At 35.7% G+C, this 12,253-nt stretch overlaps 1 protein-coding gene and 1 pseudogene across 1 annotated transcript in view; one reads left to right on the forward strand and one right to left on the reverse strand.

Moving 5' to 3' along the window:
• The window catches only part of LOC112412403 (52 kDa repressor of the inhibitor of the protein kinase-like), a 38,313-nt pseudogene extending 28,246 nt beyond the window's left edge, over nt 1-10,067 (forward strand).
• The window catches only part of NEDD9 (neural precursor cell expressed, developmentally down-regulated 9), a 281,456-nt gene that overhangs the window by 253,324 nt on the left and 15,879 nt on the right, over nt 1-12,253 (reverse strand). The gene's annotated exons all lie outside the window — the stretch shown is intronic.

Consider the following 12,253-nt stretch of genomic DNA (forward strand, 5'->3'; position numbering starts at 1 on the left):
GTGCTTCCTTCTCTGAGGCGGGGCTTCAAGATGCAGCGATTCGTCTTTGGCTTTGGAGGGGATATCCAGTGTGCACCTGACAACTGCACTTCCGAAAACTTCCCTGAAGTGGCAGTTCTCTGAATCTATGTGGAATTCTGAGTTGGTAGGTTTTTCTTTTTTCTTTCAGTATTTTAAAGATGTCACTCCATTATCTTCTGGGTTGTATATATTCTAATGAGAAATCTGCTGTAATTTTATTTGGACTGCCTTCAAGCTTTTTCTTTATCTTTGGGTTCCAGCAGTTTAACTGTTATTTGTCTAGGTGGATGTCTTTTCCTCACATTTATGCTGCTTGGGGTTTCCTGTACTTTCTGGATGTGCATCTTGAAGTCTTTCTCCTTACGTTGTTTTTGTTAGCACTTCAAATATTGTCTGTCCTATTCTTTCTCTTTTATTTTCCTTATATGGCATCAACTTCTCTTCCTCTCATGCTTTGACCCAGGTGTGACAGTGCTCATATCCTTAGAAGGGCCTGTCTTCTTTAAATTTCAGACTTCTTGGCTATCCTGCAAACTTAGTTCTCTGACGGGTTCAAAAAGAGTTATAATTTTATAGTTTATCTTGCACTTTCTTGTTATTATTGTGGAAGTGATGTTTTCTTTCTAAAATATAGCTTTCTATATATATATATTTTTTTTTTAAATCTTTTGGCCGTGCTGCACGGCATGTGGGATCTTAGTTCTCAGACCAAGGATGGAACCTGCGCCCCCTACGTTGGCCGCGCAGAGTCTCAACCACTGGACCGCCAGGGAAGTCCCTAGTTTTCTATATCTTAAGGATAAGTGAAACTTACCATAATTTTTAATTTTGTTATAATTTAAAATTTAGATAAATGATGCAAAAATAGTATGAGAGGCTACTAAATAAGCTTTATCCAGATTCATCAGTTATCTACCTGTGCCTCATTGCTTTATCACTCTCTCTCTGTCTCTCTGCCTTTCTCTCTCTTTATATATATTTATCTACCTATGTCTGTATTTATATATCTTATGAATTATTCGAGAACTGGCTGGAGTCATTGTATCTTTTACCCGAAATACTTTAAAGATCATTTTTGTGAGGACTTTTCCTTATAAACAATAGTATATTTATCACAATCAATATGCTTAACATTAAGAACATATTTCTATATCTATATCATTCATATATATAAAAATTAAGCTTACAATACACAGAAGGACTTCTCAGAATTGCCAACCCATAACCCTGTAAAAAGCAATCCTATTAACTAGGGCTCAATATCTCTCTACAGTTTTTTCAGGTAAAATTTAAGTACATTGAAATGCATAAATTATAAGTGTTCAATTTAATGAGGTTTAAAAATGGACATACTCCTAATATCACACTGAAATTTAACCTCTTTATGAAGACTGCCTAGGCTAGCTGCCACATGCAACTTGAACATCCCTCTACTACAAAATTTACTGCAAATATTTCTCTATATGTTCACTAGACTACGAACTCATTAAAGAAAGAGACTATGCTTCTTCAGTTTGGGGCCCCCAGTTTCAAACCATATCTGGCATATAATGAGGTATCAATAAAAGTTTGTTAAATAAGTAAAATGGCAATTGGAACAAATAGCCCGCAGTTTAAATAAGGGAGCTGTGTAATGTTCAAGTTAAGATCTTCCTACTACTTCTACTAAATCACCAGTAAGGAATGTATGATAAAAATTGTCAAGACACGAAAGGAAAAAAAAAGACAGCAGTTGGAACACTGATAAATCATTATGTTCTTAGAACTCTTTACAAAGACATGAAACTCTTTTAATCATTCATGCAGCATTTTCAATTGGTGGGTGGTACAAATTACTACCACTTTTTTTATACAGTAAAACTTTCAGTTTTAACAAGATATTTAAAAGCAAATATATGTTACCTATCCAAAACCTAATGGAGAAGAACTTTTATGTAGCTCCTGGTTGATATTCTAACACCTGAGATTTACTATTTTCAGTTGTCTAAAAGCAGTGGTAGTCAAATCTGTTGACAGACCGCTATTTCCTCAATATCACTAACTATCTTGGCAAAGGGATAGGCTACGTGAATTGAAATTTAATTATGCAGTTGCTTCAGAGTCATGTCTGTAGTTGCTCTTCTTTTTCTTATTAAAAAAACAAAATATACACTCTTTTGAATATAATTAACTAAGTAAATGTTTTTAATTCCTGTGAGAAAGTACTACAGAACAGTTTTATATAGTAAAACTAACCCTAAAATAGATACATAGAGTCAGGAGTTTTCTTGTAGTTCCCTTATCTGTTTCAAGTCTTCAGAGCTTATTGATACGCTATTTATATTTCCTAGGATAACCGATCAAATCCTTCTAATCAATAAAAATTCAGCTTAAGAATCATTTCCCCTTTGGATCTTTGTAATAACAAGTAAGTAGTATCACCTCTGCTCAACTGCCATACCTTATATACAACTCTATTCTTATACTTTCTCACGCTATATTTTAGTGATGCATTTTCATATCATTCTCTTCCACTACACCAAGACAGTCCATTAGAACTTTTTGGATGATTGAAATGTTCTATATGTGTTCTAGTCACTACTGTAATAAAAGTATAGCACTAGACTCTGAGCTCTGTGAGGGCAGAGACTGTACCTTATTCACTTTTATGTATCCAGTACCTAGGACATAGCAGATCCTTGATAAATATGTGGGGATAAACACAACCAATCAATCAAAGAATAAATCAAGGGATTTCCCTGGTGGCGCAGTGGTTAAGAATCTGCCTGCCAATGCAGAGGACACGGGTTTGATCCCTGGTCCAGGAAGATACCACATGCCACGGAGCACCTAAGCCCATGAGCCACAACTACCGAGGCTGAGCTCTAGAGCCCACAAGCCACAACTAATGAGCCTGTGCACCACAACTACTGAAGTCCATGTGCTCTAGGGCCCATGTGCCACAACTACTGAGCCCACGTGCTGCAACTACTGAAGCCTGTGTGCCTAGAGCCCGTGCTTCACAAGAGAAGCCACCGCAATGAGAAGCCCGTGCACCACAACGAAGAGTAGCCCCCGCTCACCACAACTGGAGAAAGCCCGTGCGCAGCAACGAAGACCCAATGCAGGCAAAAATAAAATAAATAAATTTTAAAAAAAGAGAATCTCTTTAAAAAAAAGAATAAATTAAACATTTTACAGTGGTAGAGTCGAAGAAAATCTACTTACAACCAATACCAGGCAACTGCTACATGAGGTAATGGGAAAACTAATTAGTAATCTCTGATTTCTCAGTGGATTAAAAAGTAATGCAAATAGATTTCCAGTAGTGGAAAAGTAGCTTCTATCAGTCAACTCACTCTCAGAGAACAACTATAAACTCTAAATAAAATACAAAATGTAATAATTTGAAGGCAGTCAGCGGAACTAAGAGAAACGAAGTAAATCTGTATTTGAAAGAAGTAAATGGCACAGGGTAATTTTCCTGTTTTGATACAGATTTTTGTTTGAGGCTAAGCCCTAGTTTCAGCTTGCTGAGTGGCTAAAATTCTAATAGAAATCCATAGTCTTACTGGCTTGGAAAGCCATAGGTCAGAGTCTGGGGACACCACACAGCTGGAACCTGAGGGGGGTTGGAATCCTGGAAAGGTGAAAGCGATAGACATGGTGGGGAGAGGGGGATTCTGTATGTAAACTTGGCCAAAATCTCTGGTTGATCCCTGAACTACATACACATGGGGTAAACTTCAAATAGGCCAATTAAATCTAAAAGAAAGGCAATAAGTGGAAACTGACCTTGAGATGACCCAGATGTTAGAATTAGCAGATAAGGATTTTAAAGCAACTATTATAACCATCTCAAGGATTTAGAGGAAAACACATTTATGATTAACAAATAGAAAATCTTAGCATAGAAACTGAAACCACAAAAAAGAACCAATTGAAAATTCTAGAAATGGAAAATATAGTATTTACAATTTAAAATTTACAAAGTGGCTTGACACAGACCGAAATGAGAAAAGAGTAAGTAAATTTGAAAATAGATCAATAGAAAGTGTCTAAGTTGTAAAACTGAAAGAAAAGGTTGGAGAAAATAGAGTGTCAGTGAGCTATGCAGGCACTGTAGAAAGGTCTAACATTTGTGTACTTGCTGTCTTAGAATAAGAGAGAAAAAAATATATAAGGAAATGATAGTGATAATTTCCCCAAATTTGGTGAAAGGCATGCATTTACACATCTAACAAGTCCAGTAAACCCTAATCAGGAAAAATACAAAGAAAAGCATATCTAGGCACATCAGAGTCAAACTTCTAAAAGCCATAGTTTAAAAGAAACTCTTGAAAGCAACTGCAGACTAGCTACAGATTAATTTATTACATGCAGTGGAATGATATGATTTAACAATGATTTGTTGTCAGAAACACTGGATACAAGAAGGTAATGGAATGACATCTCTAAAATGCTGAAAGAAGAAAAAAGTCAATTCAGTGTAGTGAAAATAGCCTTCAAGAATGAAAGCAAAATAAAGATAGATGGAAACTAAGAGAACTTTTTATCAGCAGACTTGCAGTACAAAAAACCCACAGAAGTTCATCAGTTGAGAAAAATTGATGCCAAAGGGACATTCAAATGTTCAGAGGAAAGTGAAGTACCAAAAATGATAGATGTGTGGCTAAATATAAAAGATTTTTTTCTGTAGTTTTTTAGAAATATGTATGACTGTTTAAGCAAAAATTATAACATTTTATTGTTTGATTTATAATATTTGTAGATGAAATATAGAAAACTAAAAAATAAAGAAAGGAGCTTAAAAATCTATATTTTTTTGAAAGACCATTATATTTTGTATGAAATGGTCCTATATTAAAAGTAAGAAAAATGTGAAAAATTAAGGATACTGTATATATTGTGGTTCCTAGAGCAACCAGTTGAAATAATGCAAAATGATATAACTGAAACGCCACAATCCCTTGAAAGGGGATTCTCAAAAAGATTCAATTAAATCAAAAGAAATTAAGAAAGTAGGAACAGAGAATCAAAAAAACAAATACAAAAATGATGGGACCAAAGGAAAACAACTAGTAAAATGGTTGGTCCAAACTCAACCATATCAATAATTGGATTAAATGTAAATGGACTAAACACTCCAAATAGTAGTCAGAAGTTCTCAGAATAGATAAAAAAAATAAGACCCAACATAATCTCTCCATAAGAGATGAACTTAAAATATAAAAATACAAAGAGGTTGAAAGTAAATGATATCCAAAGATAAATCATGCAAACAGAAAACATAAGAAGGTTGGAATAGGTAGATTAGCATGAGATATAACAGATGCCAAGGCAAAGAGTATTACTAGAGATAAAGAGAGACACACTAGAACAATAAAAAGGATAAATTTATTAAGACATAAGAATCATACATGTATGTGCCTAATAAAAGAGGTTCAAATACATTAGATGAAAAAGTAACATAATTAAAGGAAGAGACAAATCCACAATTACAATTCTCTCAGCAATTGACAGAACAAATAGACAAAAGATCTCAGTAACACTATAACTTCCTTCACCTAATTGACATTTATAGAACACTACACCTAACAATTGCAGGATAAACATTCTTTTCAAGTGCACATGGCATATTAACCAAGATAAACCATTTGCTGGACCATAAAACACGTTCTAATATATTTTAAAGGATTGAAATAATATAGACTATGTTTTCTGATCACAGGCAATTAGTTAGAAATCAACAACAATAAGATATGTAGGAGGGATAAAACCTAAATATTTGGAAATTAAACCACATACTTGTCAATAATTTATGGGTAAAGGAAAAATGACAAGGTACATTAGAAAATATTTCAAACTGAATTATAATGAAAATATAGCATATCAAAATTTGTGAGCTACAGCTAAAGGAAAATTTATAGCTTTTAAATGCCTAGATAAGGAAAGGATAAAGGTATAAAATCAATGACCTAAGAGTCTACAGTAAGACCTAGAAAAAAAAAAAAAAAAAAAAAAAGACCTAGAGAAAGTAGAGCAAAGTACAGACGGTCCCCAACTTACAATGGGTCAACTTACGAATTTTGAACTTTACAATGGTGCAAAAGCAATGTGCATTCAGTAGGATTTGAATTTACAATTTTGGTGTTTTCCCAGGCTAGTGATATGTAGTATGATACTCTCTTGGGATGCTGGACAGCGGTAGCAAGCTGCAGCTTCCAGTCAGTGCCACAATCACAGGGTAAACAACTGATACACTTACAACCATTCTGTTTTTCATTTTCAGTACAGTATTCAATAAATTACATGAGATATTCAACACTTTATTATAAAATAGGCTTTGTGTTGCATGATTTTGCTCAACTGCAGGTTATTGTTAAGTGTTTTGAGCATGTTTAAGGTAGGCTAGGCTAGCCTATGATGTTCGGTAGATTAGGTATATTAAATGCATTTTCGACTTAGGATATTTTCAACTCACAATGGGTTTATTGGGACATAACCCCATTGTAAGTTGAGGAAGATCTGTAAATCCAGAGTAAGTAGAATGAAGGAAATAGTAAAGAGGAGAAATCAATGAAATAGAAAATAGATAAATGAAAGAGAAAATTAACACATAAATTTTTTTTCTTTTTGAGAGAATAACAAAGTTGATAAGCCCTACATAGGTTGATAAAGAAAAAAATAAGAAAAATTACCAATATCAGGAATAAATGTGTGAATATACTATGGATGCTACAGATATTGTAAATATACTACAGATGCTACAGATATTGTAAACAACTTTATGTTAATAAATTCAACAACTAGATGAAATTTCTGAATAAAACAACTTACCGAAACAGACACAGAAGAAATAGGAAATTTTACTGGCCCTATTAAGTAAATTGAATTTGTTATCAAAATCTTTTCTCAAATACAACATCGGGGTCAGATGGTTTCACTGGTGAACTCTGCTAAACATTTAGGTAAGAGATCAATCTTACACAAATGCTTTCCAAAACAGAAGAGGAGGAAACACTTTGCAATGTGTTTTATGAGGCTAGCATGACCCTGATACTAAATCTGACACAGACATTTTTAAAAAAGAAAATTAAAACACCAGTCATGTCAAACTGCCCACCTAATTTAGTTTCCTTCCTCCACTACCAACAGGCAGACAAGCTTCCCTGAATTGGGGGGAGGGGAGGGAAGAGCAGGCTGGCTGGCTGGTGGGCGACAATATCAAACTTTTGCACAGCCCCCAACTGAACATGGAAGATAATGCAGTCCAATCTGACTTTCTTTAGGTTCCTGAAAGATCTGGACAGAAGCCAGAAGTGGGTGAAGAAATGTAAGATATGTGACTTAGAAGATAAAACACCTGATCTGCTAAGCAAACAATACTGCCAAATGCTTTAAGAAACCTATGGTTTGTAGAACGAGTACTTAAAAAGGAGTTCTTTGAGATTATGCTATGCCAGCAGTAGTTGATTTCACCAGTCATCTGAATAATCCACGTGGAGACATTGAAAATTAGTAAAATAACTGAATGATCATGAAATAAGAACACAAACAGAAAAAGAAATGGTAAAACTTCTGAACAGGAACAAACTCAGAAATAAAGAAACCATAGCAATCCTCACCACTCCAACGCACAGGAAGAAGGTAAAGAACAAGATTTGAAGGCATTTTTATCCTTAAACTTCGCAGAGAAAGAAAACAAGGAGCAGCTAAAATCTTCATCTGAAGTTTGATTTTTATAAAGCACAAGTCTGGATTAACATGAAGCTGACAAAATCTCTAAAGATATCTTTTCTCCTGCTGGAGTGCAGAGGATATTCTGGTGAGGCAGTTCTGAGAAAGTGCTTCGAGACAGTAGCAGTTACACATCCATCCTTTTGAAAACACAGCAGAAATAGGTGCTGGACACTGCAAGAGTGCCATTGGAGAGAAACAGGGAAGTGAGAGGCTCACCTCTTCCATTATCACTGATAATAAGATGGACATAGTAGGGGAGGAGCAATCACCAGTACTGGTGAGGTTCATCAATGAATCTCAATCCAGACAGAGGAATATGAGCTTTCTACCTTCTGAAGTTGATGCAGAAATTCTGGCTATGAACTTTCACACTATGATAATGGAAGAGTGGGGGACAAACATAGAGCACTGATGTGGTCTGGCTTAGATTATGTCTAGTGGACTTTCTCCCAAACTCAACTCATGGTAACTAGACTTTTAGAGAAACAACCCCAAAATATCTACACAGTCTATTCTTCCTCTGCCTTAAATACGTAGTTGTCAAAAGCAGCGTCTGTTGTGGGAGTATCTGTTGCTTTGGGAGAAATTAAAGATGTTTGTTCTTTTTTCTGTTGATCACAACTACTTTAGAACTTAACAATGTAATACCTGTCCTCTTTCAGAACAGTGAAGGATAAAAGGCACATGAACTGAAGGAAGTTTGCCAGTCTCAATGAATAGGTGGGTATGATGCTTTTGAAAATTTTGTAGAACTCCTGTAAATACTCGTTTTGCGTTTAGATGGTATAAATAATGATGCGAATCTAACGAATGTTAGATAGAATAACTTTATAGCTGGTTGAGCTTTTGTTCTCTGTAGTGCAGCAACAGATTTTGTTTTAATTATTATTGTTGTTCATAAAAATATCCTATTTTTTAAAATAACCTTTGGAAAAAATTTCCAGGGTCGCATGTCCAATATTTCTTTGCAGCAGAGTTGCACTCTATGAAGAGATGGAAAATATTTATGTTTATCGTAAATTTTGATTTGAGAAAGCCATGATTGAGCACCAAACTTGATATTTAAATGGAATTTCCTGGAACTTCCTCTGGGCTCAGCAAGATAATCTCAACTAACCATTAAGAATTAGTATAAACAAATAATTAGTATCCCAACAATGAAAGACATTATGCAGGACGTTAAAGATATTTTCTTACAATAGCACCTCACAAGTTCTTTTTTTTCTAAATTTTCTTAGGTTTTTTTAAAAATTAATTTTTATTGGAGTATGGTTGCTTTACCATGTTGTGTTAGCCTCCACTGCACAACAGAATGAATCAGCCGTACACATACAGATATCCCCTCTCCTCCCTTCTGGACTTCCCTTCCGTTTAGGTTACCACAGTGCACTAGGTGAGCTCCCCGGTGTTATACAGCATGTTCCCATCAGTTGTCCATTTTATACATAGTATCAATAATGTATATTTGTCAATCCCAATCTCCTAATTCCTCCCACCCCACCCTTTTCCCCACTGGTATCCATACATACAGCAATCCCACTACTGGGCATATACCCAGAGAAAACCATAAATCAAAAAAACACATGCACCCCAATGTTCATAGCAGCACTATTTACGATAGCCAGGACATGGAAGCAACCTAAATGTCCATCAACAGAGGAACGTATAAAGAAGCTGTGGTACATATATATAACGGAATATTACTCAGCCATAAAAAGGAATGAAATTGCGTCATTTGTAGAGATGTGGATGGACCTAGAGAGTGTCATACAGAGTGAAGTAAGTCAGAAGGAGAAAAGCAAATATCGTATAATAATGTATATATATGGAATCTAGAAAAATGGTACAAATGATCTTAGTTGCAAAGCAGAAATAGAGACAGATGTAGAAAACAAATGTATGGGTACCTCACAGTTCTTAAATGCTTATGTCTTATAGCACCAGTCCTGGAACAGCTCACATTCAACACCATGCCAACATGTACCAAAGTGACTTATCCATTCCCAACACACTCTCTGCCAACCTTCATTGTTGGAGAATCAAACAAAACACAGAGAAAAGGACACAGAACTTCCATTAACCATGTACAAAGCCCCCTACCTGTCTCACTTCAATTTTTTCTTAATGTCTATGCATGGCTGAAGGTCCTGCGTATTCTTCCTTGATGAAGTTTGAGAATGAGAGCAATGAAATTAGATGAAAGCATCTTAAGCATAATTAAGAAATATTTCAACAGACCAGAGGTCAAATAACTTTACTTTAACATAAATCTTGATATAAAATATGATCTTAATTTAATGGTAGACACATATATCAAACTATGAATTTAAGCCAGAGTTTCCTACAAGTACTTTAAAAAGAGCACTGGGGGTTTCCCTGGTGGCGCAGTGGTTGAGAGTCCGCCTGCCGATGCAGGGGACACAGGTTCGTACCCTGGTCCGGGAAGATCCCACATGCTGCGGAGCGGCTGGGCCCATGAGCCATGGCCGCTGAGCCTGCGCATCTGGAGCCTGTGCTCCGCAACGGGAGAGGCCACAACGGTGAGAGGCCCGCGTACAAAACACTGAAAATACCTAAGAGAAGTTTTAAAAATTGGTTTTATCCTTACAGTTGATATTTGGAGGAAAAGCTCTAAGGTGTATGTAGGCCATTCAATCACTGACTATTTGCTTCTGAGCCTTCCATTGAATGCATTAAACATTGATAAACTGCTGGTTAAATGACTGTTTGAACTTTTACTCTCTGAAAACCTCTCATTTCAGAAGACAGCATTGAAAGAACATTTCATTTCTCTGTGATTTCTCTTGGTGGTACTCCGGGAAAATTTTAGTTGAGTCACTTGAAATAGAACATTATTACTGCCATGAATCAAATTATTAGGTTTTAGTTTCCAGTTCTTTGAGGAAATAAATGTTGGAGAGGTGTGGGGAGAAGGAATATATTTCAAAAAATACTGCAATAAAGCTCAGGACTGACCATTGACTGGTAGGTGTTTTAGTATGTGGTTAAAAATCTGTAATGGGCAGTTGAGGAAATTACCAACAAGTAGAATAAACTTTGAGATCACCAAACAGAGATTGCAATGTAGATTTTGTCTCCATTAAGTAGAAAATTGAAGTTCGAATAGAAAGCAATCCACTGTGGTTCTTCTGGATGTTATTTACAATCATTGTCGAATTTATACCTTAGCTGAGTCTTTCTAGCAGGTGTACATTGAACACTTTTGTTTCATGGTCAAGATAGAATCAGAAGCCAAGGCTACTGACCATCTATTTGACTGTTTTTTCTCTCCATGACCATACCTACTGCCTTGTTTTTTTGTTTGTTTGTTTTTTGTTGTTCTTGTTTTGTTTTTGCGGTACACAGGCCTCTTACTGTTGTGGCCTCTACCGTTGCGGAGCATAGGCTCTGGACATGCAGGCTCAGCAGCCATGGCTCATGGGCCCAGCCGCTCTGCGGCATGTGGGATCTTCCCGGACCGGGGCACAAACCCACGTCCCCTGCATCGGCAGGCGGACTCTCAACCACTGCACCACCAGGGAAGCCCTGCCTTGTTTTGATTTATAAAAATTACCTGGGAAAAATAGGAATTTTTCTTTGCTTATATAAAAATAATACAGAAATTATTGCTGTTATTCTGGTGAGAAAAATGTTGTACAATGTGTTTTAATCTAAACAAAACGTAAATTTTATTTTTTTAAAGAAAATTACAAAAAAATCCTTTATAACCATAGATGCAAAACTCCTTAACGAAATATTCACAAATGGAATCCAGCAATACATTAAAAGAATGATACACCATGACAAAGTAGAGTTTATCCCAGGAATGCAAGGTTGGTTTCACATTTAAAAGTCAATCAATATTACTCATTGTATTGACAGATAAAAGGAACAAAATCATAGGATCTTCTCAATAGATGTGTAAAAAGTACTTGACAAATTTAAAAAACTCTCATGATATTATATTAACAAAAAAATCTAAGTAAACCAGAAATAGAAGGGAACTTCCTTCACCTGATAAAGGATATTTATGGGGGACTTCCCTGGCGGTCCAGTGGTTAAGACTCCACGCTTCCACCGCAGGGGCATGGGTTCGATCCCCGGTGGAGAACTAAGATCCCACATGCTGTGCGGTATGGCCAGAAAAATAAAAGGATATTTATGAAAACCTTCCAGTTAATATAATGCTCAGTGGTGAGAGAATAAGAGTTTTTCCTCTCAGACTGGACACAGGGCAAAGATGTCTCCACTTAACGTTGCAATGGAGGCCCCAGCCAGTGGACTAGGGCAATAAAATGAAGTAAAGAGCTTAATGTGTTTGTATGAAAATTCTAGAGAACCTATAAGCAACTACTAGAACTAATAAGCAAATTTTAAGATGTTGCAGGATACATTGTCAATATTCTAAAATCAATTGTTCTTTTATAACTTACTGATTTAATGGTAATAAAATTAAAAATTTTCATTTACAATAGCAACTAAAACATAAAAATTTAGAAGTAAATTAAAC

Source organism: Neophocaena asiaeorientalis, unplaced genomic scaffold (genome assembly GCF_003031525.2).
Source record: "Neophocaena asiaeorientalis asiaeorientalis breed wild unplaced genomic scaffold, Neophocaena_asiaeorientalis_V1.1 scaffold427, whole genome shotgun sequence".
Taxonomy (NCBI): Eukaryota; Metazoa; Chordata; class Mammalia; order Artiodactyla; family Phocoenidae; genus Neophocaena; species Neophocaena asiaeorientalis.